The sequence below is a fragment of the Somniosus microcephalus genome, unplaced genomic scaffold, assembly GCF_052327205.1.
Source record: "Somniosus microcephalus isolate GS21.2 unplaced genomic scaffold, FLI_Smic_1.0 scaffold1424, whole genome shotgun sequence".
In the NCBI taxonomy this organism is placed as follows: domain Eukaryota; kingdom Metazoa; phylum Chordata; class Chondrichthyes; order Squaliformes; family Somniosidae; genus Somniosus; species Somniosus microcephalus.
Genome location: NW_028226611.1, coordinates 7,501 through 17,500, shown reverse-complemented (window position 1 = coordinate 17,500; position 10,000 = coordinate 7,501).

The following is a 10,000-nucleotide window of genomic DNA, read 5'->3' as shown; positions in this document are numbered from 1 at the left end:
TGCCCGTCGCTCCGAATCGAGCCCGGTGTTTTCGTGCGTGTAACAGGGCGGGCGTTTGGACCCGGTTGTCCGGGAGCGGGTCCCCAACGGCGGGAGATTGCCTGGGTTTGGCCGGCCGGCAGTCGAACGCCTTTGGCTCCGGACTCCCGTGTCCGATTTCGGTCAGGGAGGGCTGGTTGGAAAGCCCCGACGCTGGCGCACACTATATTATCGGCCTGGGCCCCGGCAAGTTCGGGAAAGTGTCGCAGTCCCGTTCCGGCGGCCGCCCCGTCGGTCAGCGGCAGCTTATCGCGGATAACTTCGGGACGGAAAGTCCGATCCGGTCGGGGTGAACTGCGACTGAACGGGGTGGCGGGGCCGCACAGACCAGTAGCGGGCTTGTGTAGCTGCCTCTTGGCCCGGCCGAGGTACAGCCGTTGGCTGGAGACCGCTTTCCGACTGCTGAGCCGGTGCCGCGGGGACCCACCTTGACGCGCCGGCTGTCCGAGCAAGCCAGGGGCAAGGGGCATCCAGTGGTACCAGAAGGGAGTCGGTCCGACACCGGGAAGTCGGGTGCCCGTCGCTCCGAATCGAGCCCGGGGTTTACGTGCGTGTAACAGGGCGGGCGTTTGGACCCGGTTGTCCGGGAGCGGGTCCGCAACGGCGGGAGATTGCCTGGGTTTGGCCGGCCGGCAGTCGAACGCCTTTCGCTCCGGACTCCCGTGTCCGATTTCGGTCAGGGAGGGCTCGTTGGAAAGCCCCGGCGCTGGCGCACACTATATTATCGGCCTGGACCCCGGCAAGTTCGGGAAAGTGTCGCAGTCCCGTAGCGGCTGCCGCCCCGTCGGTCAGCGGCAGCTTATCGGGGATAACTTCGGGACGGAAAGTCCGATCCGGTTGGGGTGAACTGCGACTGAACGGGGTGGGGGGGCCGCACAGACCAGTAGCGGGCTTGTGCAGCTGCCGCTTGGCCCGGCCGAGGTACGGCCGTTGGCTGGAGACCGCTTTCCGACTGCTGAGCCGGAGCCGCGGGGGCCCACCTTGACGCGCCGGCTGTACTAGCAAGCCAGGGGCAAGGGGCATCCAGTGGTACCGGAACGGAGTCGGTCCGACACCGGGAAGCCGGGTGCCCGTCGCTCCGAATCGAGCCCGGTGTTTTCGTGCGTGTAACAGGGCGGGCGTTTGGACCCGGTTGTCCGGGAGCGGGTCCGCAACGGCGGGAGGTTGCCTGTGTTTGGCCGGCCGGCAGTCGAACGCCTTTGGCTCCGGACTCCCGTGTCCGATTTCGGTCAGGGAGGGCTCGTTGGAAAGCCCCGGCGCTGGCGCACACTATATTATCGGCCTGGACCCCGGCAAGTTCGGGAAAGTGTCGCAGTCCCGTAGCGGCTGCCGCCCCGTCGGTCAGCGGCAGCTTATCGGGGATAACTTCGGGACGGAAAGTCCGATCCGGTTGGGGTGAACTGCTACTGAACGGGGTGGGGGGGCCGCACAGACCAGTAGCGGGCTTGTGCAGCTGCCGCTTGGCCCGGCCGAGGTACAGCCGTTGGCTGGAGACCGCTTTCCGACTGCTGAGCCGGAGCCGCGGGGGCCCACCTTGACGCGCCGGCTGTCCTAGCAAGCCAGGGGCAAGGGGCATCCAGTGGTACCGGAACGGAGTCGGTCCGACACCGGGAAGCCGGGTGCCCGTCGCTCCGAATCGAGCCCGGTGTTTTCGTGCGTGTAACAGGGCGGGCGTTTGGACCCGGTTGTCCGGGAGCGGGTCCGCAACGGCGGGAGGTTGCCTGAGTTTGGCCGGCCGGCAGTCGAACGCCTTTGGCTCCGGACTCCCGTGTCCGATTTCGGTCAGGGAGGGCTCATTGGAAAGCCCCGGCGCTGGCGCACACTATATTATCGGACTGGATCCCGGCAAGTTCGGGAAAGTGTCGGCGACCCGTACCGGCTGCCGCCCCGTCGGTCAGCGGCAGCTTATCGGGGATAACTTCGGGAAGGAAAGTCCGATCCGGTCGGGGTCAACTGCCACTGAACGGGGTGGCGGGGCCGCACAGACCAGTAGCGGGCTTGTGTAGCTGCCCCTTTCCCCGGCCGAGGTACAGCCGTTGGCTGGAGACCGCTTTCCGACTGCTGAGCCGGAGCCGCGGGGGCCCACCTTGACGCGCCGGCTGTCCTAGCAAGCCAGGGGCAAGGGGCATCCAAGGGTACCGGAACGGAGTCGGTCCGACACCGGGAAGCCGGGTGCCCGTCGCTCCGAATCGAGCCCGGTGTTTTCGTGCGTGTAACGAGGCGGGCGTTTGGACCCGGTTGTCCTGGAGCGGGTCCGCAACGGCGGGGGATTGCCTGTGTTTGGCCGGCCGGCAGTCGAACGCCTATCGCTCTGGACTCCCGTGTCCGATTTCGGTCAGGGAGGGCTCGTTGGAAAGCCCCGGCGCTGGCGCACACTATATTATCGGCCTGGACCCCGGCAAGTTCGGCAAAGTGTCGCCATCCCGCAGCGGCTGACGGGCCGCCGGTGAGCGGCAGCTTATCGGGCATAACTTCGGGAGGGAAAGTCCGATCCGGTCCGGATCAACGGCAGCCGAACGGGGTGGCGGGCCCGCACAGACCAGTGCCTGGCTTGTGTAGCTGCCCCTTTCCCCGGCCGAGGTACAGCCGTTGGCTGGAGACCACTTTCCGACCACTGAGACGGCGGGGCGGGGGGCGGCCTGCACGCGCCGGCTGCCAGAGCAAGCCAGGGGCAAGGGGCATCCAACGGTATCTGAACGGAGTCGGTCCGACACCGGGAAGCCGGGTGCCCGTCGCTCCGAATCGAGCCTGGGGTATACGTGTGTTTAACAAGGCGGGCGTTTGGACCCGGTTGCCCGGCACCAGTCGAACGCCTGTCGCTCCCGACTCCCGTGTCCGATTTCGTTCGGGGATGGCTCGTTGGAAAGCCCCGGCGCTGGCGCACACTATATTATCGGCCTGGACCCCGGCAAGTTCGGGAAAGTGTCGCCGTCCCGCAGCGGCTGACGGGCCGTCGGTCAGCGGCAGCTTATCGGGGATAACTTCGGGAAGGAAAGTCCGATCCGGTCGGGGACAACGGCAGCTGAACGGGGTGGCGGGGCCGCACAGAGCAGTGCCTCGCTTGTGTAGCTGCCTCTTTCCGCGGCCGAGGTACAGCCGTTGGCTGGAGACCGCTTTCCGACCACTGAGACGGCGGGGCAGGGGGCGGCCTGCACGCGCCGGCTGCCAGAGCAAGCCAGGGGCAAGGGGCATCCAGCGGTATCTGAACGGAGTCGGTCCGACACCGAGAAGCCGGGTGCCCGTCGCTCCGAAGCGAGACCGGGGTTTTTCGTGTGTAACGTGGCGGGCCTTTGGACCCGGTTGGCCGGGCGGCAGTGGAACACACACAGACACTCGCATACACTGAGAGAGACAGAGAGAAGATAGAGATACACAGAGTGAGAAAGACAAAGTCAACTCAGTAACTGAAATGTGAAAACTGACAACTGGGAAACCAAAAGTCAGAGTGGCAAATGATGAACCAAGGTGGCAAATGATTAACTGAAAACTTGTCATTCACATTTGGGACGGAATTCCGGATGGGAGTGTATTCGGCCGCCTTACCGGGGCTTGGGGGTGCTGCTTTCCCGCTTGTGGAACCGAGTTGGGGTCGTCAAATGGCCTGGTGCATTGTTTGAAACACTGGTTAATGAGTTGTCAAGGTCGGAAATCATAGAACATAAGAGCAGCTCATTAACTGAAATTTTGAACATCGACAACTGGTTAACCAAAAGCCAGAGCGACAAATGATTAACCAAGGAGGCAACTCATTAACTGAATTTCGAACATCGACAACTGGTTAACCAAGAGTCAGAGCGACAAATGATTAACCAAGGAGGCAACTCATTAACTGAATTTCGAACATCGACAACTGGTTAACCAAAAGACACAGGGACAAATGAGTAACCAAAGGGCCAACTCATTAACTGAAATTTCAAAGAGGCAACTCATTAACTGAAATTTTGAACATCGACAACTGGTTAACCAAAAGCCAGAGCGACAAATGATTAACCAAGGAGGCAACTCATTAACTGAATTTCGAACATCGACAACTGGTTAACCAAATGTCAGAGCGACAAATGAGTAACCAAGGAGGCAACTCAATAACTGAATTTCGAACATCGACAACTGGGTAACCAAAAGACACAGGGACAAATGAGTAACCAAAGGGCCAACTCATTAACTGAAATTTCAAAGAGGCTACTCATTAACTGAAATTTGAACATCGACAACTGGTTAACCAAATGTCAGAGCGACAAATGAGTAACCAAGCAGGCAACTGATTAACTGAAAACTTGTCATTCACATTTGGGACGGAATTCACGATGGGAATGTATTCGGCCCCCTTACCGGGCCTTGGGGTGCTGCTTTCCCGCTTGTGGAACCGAGTTGGGGTCGTCAAATGGCCTGGTGCATTGTTTGAAACACTGGTTAGTGAGTTGTCAAGGTAGGAAATCATAGAACATAAGAGCAGCTCATTAACTGAAATTTTGAACATCGACAACTGGTTAACCAAAAGCCAGAGCGACAAATGATTAACCAAGGAGGCAACTCATTAACTGAATTTCGAACATCGACAACTGGTTAACCAAAAGACACAGGGACAAATGAGTAACCAAAGGGCCAACTCATTAACTGAAATTTCAAAGAGGCAACTCAATAACTGAAATTTTGAACATCGACAACTGGTTAACCAAAAGCCAGAGCGACAAATGATTAACCAAGGAGGCAACTCATTAACTGAATTTCGAACATCGACAACTGGGTAACCAAAAGACACAGGGACAAATGAGTAACCAAAGGGCCAACTCATTAACTGAAATTTCAAAGAGGCTACTCATTAACTGAAATTTGAACATCGACAACTGGTTAACCAAATGTCAGAGCGACAAATGAGTAACCAAGCAGGCAACTGATTAACTGAAAACTTGTCATTCACATTTGGGACGGAATTCACGATGGGAATGTATTCGGCCCCCTTACCGGGCCTTGGGGTGCTGCTTTCCCGCTTGTGGAACCGAGTTGGGGTCGTCAAATGGCCTGGTGCATTGTTTGAAACACTGGTTAATGAGTTGTCAAGGTAGGAAATCATAGAACATAAGAGCAGCTCATTAACTGAAATTTTGAACATCGACAACTGGTTAACCAAAAGCCAGAGCGACAAATGATTAACCAAGGAGGCAACTCATTAACTGAATTTCGAACATCGACAACTGGTTAACCAAAAGACACAGGGACAAATGAGTCACCAAAGGGCCAACTCATTAACTGAAATTTCAAAGAGGCAACTCATTAACTGAAATTTTGAACATCGACAACTGGTTAACCAAAAGCCAGAGCGACAAATGATTAACCAAGGAGGCAACTCATTAACTGAATTTCGAACATCGACAACTGGGTAACCAAATGTCAGAGCGACAAATGATTAACCAAGGAGGCAACTCATTAACTGAATTTCGAACATCGACAACTGGTTAACCAAGAGTCAGGGCGACAAATGATTAACCAAGGAGGCAACTCATTAACTGAATTTCGAACATCGACAACTGGGTAACCAAAAGACACAGGGACAAATGAGTAACCAAAGGGCCAACTCATTAACTGAAATTTCAAAGAGGCAACTCATTAACTGAAATTTTGAACATCGACAACTGGTTAACCAAATGTCAGAGCGACAAATGAGTAACCAAGCAGGCAACTGATTAACTGAAAACTTGTCATTCACATTTGGGACGGAATTCACGATGGGAATGTATTCGGCCCCCTTACCGGGCCTTGGGGAGCTGCTTTCCCGCTTGTGGAACCGAGTTGGGGTCGTCAAATGGCCTGGTGCATTGTTTGAAACACTGGTTAATGAGTTGTCAAGGTAGGAAATCATAGAACATAAGAGCAGCTCATTAACTGAAATTTTGAACATCGACAACTGGTTAACCAAAAGCCAGAGCGACAAATGATTAACCAAGGAGGCAACTCATTAACTGAATTTCGAACATCGACAACTGGTTAACCAAAAGACACAGGGACAAATGAGTCACCAAAGGGCCAACTCATTAACTGAAATTTCAAAGAGGCAACTCATTAACTGAAATTTTGAACATCGACAACTGGTTAACCAAAAGCCAGAGCGACAAATGATTAACCAAGGAGGCAACTCATTAACTGAATTTCGAACATCGACAACTGGGTAACCAAATGTCAGAGCGACAAATGATTAACCAAGGAGGCAACTCATTAACTGAATTTCGAACATCGACAACTGGTTAACCAAGAGTCAGGGCGACAAATGATTAACCAAGGAGGCAACTCATTAACTGAATTTCGAACATCGACAACTGGGTAACCAAAAGACACAGGGACAAATGAGTAACCAAAGGGCCAACTCATTAACTGAAATTTCAAAGAGGCAACTCATTAACTGAAATTTTGAACATCGACAACTGGTTAACCAAATGTCAGAGCGACAAATGAGTAACCAAGCAGGCAACTGATTAACTGAAAACTTGTCATTCACATTTGGGACGGAATTCACGATGGGAATGTATTCGGCCCCCTTACCGGGCCTTGGGGTGCTGCTTTCCCGCTTGTGGACCCGAGTTGGGGTCGTCAAATGGCCTGGTGCATTGTTTGAAACACTGGTTAATGAGTTGTCAAGGTCGGAAATCATAGAACATAAGAGCAGCTCATTAACTGAAATTTTGAACATCGACAACTGGTTAACCAAAAGCCAGAGCGACAAATGATTAACCAAGGAGGCAACTCATTAACTGAATTTCGAACATCGACAACTGGTTAACCAAAAGACACAGGGACAAATGAGTAACCAAAGGGCCAACTCATTAACTGAAATTTCAAAGAGGCAACTCATTAACTGTAATTTTGAACATCGACAACTGGTTAACCAAAAGCCAGAGCGACAAATGATTAACCAAGGAGGCAACTCATTAACTGAATTTCGAACATCGACAACTGGATAACCAAATGTCAGAGCGACAAATGATTAACCAAGGAGGCAACTCAGTAACTGAATTTCGAACATCGACAACTGGTTAACCAAGAGTCAGGGCGACAAATGATTAACCAAGGAGGCAACTCATTAACTGAATTTCGAACATCGACAACTGGGTAACCAAAAGACACAGGGACAAATGAGTAACCAAAGGGCCAACTCATTAACTGAAATTTCAAAGAGGCTACTCATTAACTGAAATTTGAACATCGACAACTGGTTAACCAAATGTCAGAGCGACAAATGAGTAACCAAGCAGGCAACTGATTAACTGAAAACTTGTCATTCACATTTGGGACGGAATTCACGATGGGAATGTATTCGGCCCCCTTACCGGGCCTTGGGGTGCTGCTTTCCCGCTTGTGGAACCGAGTTGGGGTCGTCAAATGGCCTGGTGCATTGTTTGAAACACTGGTTAATGAGTTGTCAAGGTCGGAAATCATAGAACATAAGAGCAGCTCATTAACTGAAATTTTGAACATCGACAACTGGTTAACCAAAAGCCAGAGCGACAAATGATTAACCAAGGAGGCAACTCATTAACTGAATTTCGAACATCGACAACTGGTTAACCAAAAGACACAGGGACAAATGAGTAACCAAAGGGCCAACTCATTAACTGAAATTTCAAAGAGGCAACTCATTAACTGTAATTTTGAACATCGACAACTGGTTAACCAAAAGCCAGAGCGACAAATGAGTAACCAAGGAGGCAACTCATTAACTGAATTTCGAACATCGACAACTGGTTAACCAAAAGACACAGGGACAAATGAGTAACCAAAGGGCCAACTCATTAACTGAAATTTCAAAGAGGCAACTCATTAACTGAATTTCGAACATCGACAACTGGTTAACCAAATGTCAGAGCGACAAATGATTAACCAAGCAGGCAACTGATTAACTGAAATTTTAAAATTGACAACTGGATAACCAAAAGTGGGAACTCATGCTTCGGACGGGCTTACATACGGCAGGCTGACGCCCGGCAGAGGCCCGGGCTTCGCCTCCCTTGCGTAAGCGACCGTCTCCGAATCGATTAAAGGCGTAAAATCGGAGTTCAGAGCGGGAAAATTTTTTCCCGAAAACGGCCGGAAAAAAAAAAATGTCTCCTTTTCCGCCGAGCAGGGTGGCATTCGAACGGGCACGGGAAGCCGCGTCTAACGGTGTAAAAACGGCTTGGCTCCGACGCGGGAGTGCGGAGATATGGCCGTTCAAAGTTGTACTGGAAGTCCGGAAGGAGAAAAATTTGACTGCCTGTAGCCGAAAAAAGTTCCAGCGGTCGGTCACAAAAGTCAAATCCGTCCCGCTGATTTGACACTTGTCATTTCTGGCAGGGGGGATTGGCGGGGTACCTGGAGAATGGTAGGAGGTGGTTTTTCGAGACTTTATCTGTTTTCCAGATTACTGTCTAGGGCCTCCAGGTCTGCAGAGACCGACCCGGGCTGCCGTCCAACCGACTTTTAACCCTTTTTGGGTGGAAATTTATTTCCATTTTTAACCAATTTTCGGGTTTTTGGTCGGGCTTAAAAACGGCAGCCTGACGCCCGGCAGAGGCCGGGGCTTCGGCTCCCTTGCGTAAGGGACCGTATACGAAACGATTAAAGCCGAAAAATCCGAGTTCAGAGCGGGAATTTTTTTTCCCGAAATCGGCCGAAAAATAAAAAAATTCTCCTTTTCCGCCGAGCAGGGCGGCATTCGAACGGGCACGGGAAGCCGCGTCTAACGGTGTAAAAACGGCTTGGCTCCGACGCGGGAGTGCGGAGATATGGCCGTTCAAAGTTGTACTGGAAGTCCGGAAGGAGAAAAATTTGACTGCCTGTAGCCGAAAAAAGTTCCAGCGGTCGGTCACAAAAGTCAAATCCGTCCCGCTGATTTGACACTTGTCATTTCTGGCAGGGGGGATTGGCGGGGTACCTGGAGAATGGTAGGAGGTGGTTTCTCGAGACTTTGTCTGTTTTCCAGATTACTGTCTAGGGCCTCCAGGTCTGCAGAGACCGACCAGGGCTGCCGTCCAACCGACTTTTAACCCTTTTTGGGTGGAAATTTATTTCCATTTTTAACCAATTTTCGGGTTTTTGGTCGGGCTTAAAAAACGGCAGCCTGACGCCTGGCAGAGGCCGGGGCTTCGGCTCCCCTTGCGTAAGGGACCGTATTCGACCCGATTAAGCCCCGAAAATGGATCCAAATGTCGGCCGACCAAGTAAGCTTGCTGGGGAGAGAGACTAAGTGCCGGGCTGGGCACCTCATTAACCAGTGAAAAGTTTTGGCTGCTGGAGAGACTAAGTCCCAGCCTGGGCACATCATTAACCATAAATGAAAAAGGCGAGGCCGAGTCTGGTGCATGGCTAACTGATTAACCAAATTGGCAAGGCCCGGGCTGAAAGTGAATGAGCGACCCGTGGCCAGGGGGCTGGAATGCGGGAGAGAATCCAACCCCCAAAATATGGAAGTCCGATGAGAAAATATTCGGCCGCCTTTTGCGGGCCTCGGGTGTTGCTTCCCGGCCTGGGAAAGTGAGTTGCTCCCGCCGAATTGACATGTGCATTTAACGATTTCGAGACATGATTAACCAAAACGCGGAAGTCCGATGAGAAAATATTAGGGCCCTTCAAGCGGGCCTCCGGTGATGCTTTCCGGCTTGGGAAAGTGAATTGCTCCCGCCGAATTGACATGTGCATTTAACGATTTCGAGACATGATTAACCAAAACGCGGAAGTCCGATGAGAAAATATTCGGCCGCCTTTTGCGGGCCTCGGGTGTTGCTTCCCGGCCTGGGAAAGTGATTTGCTACCGCCAAATTGACATGTGTCATTTCTGGCAAGTGTCTCAGGACATAGTTAATGAGTTGCAGTTTGGGAAATCATTAACCTCGTCGGAAGTCCCGATGAAGAAAAAAAAAAGTGCCATTTGCGGGGATTTGGGTGCTCCTGGTCGGATAGAGGTGGCCGTTTGACCCGCTGATTTGACACTTGT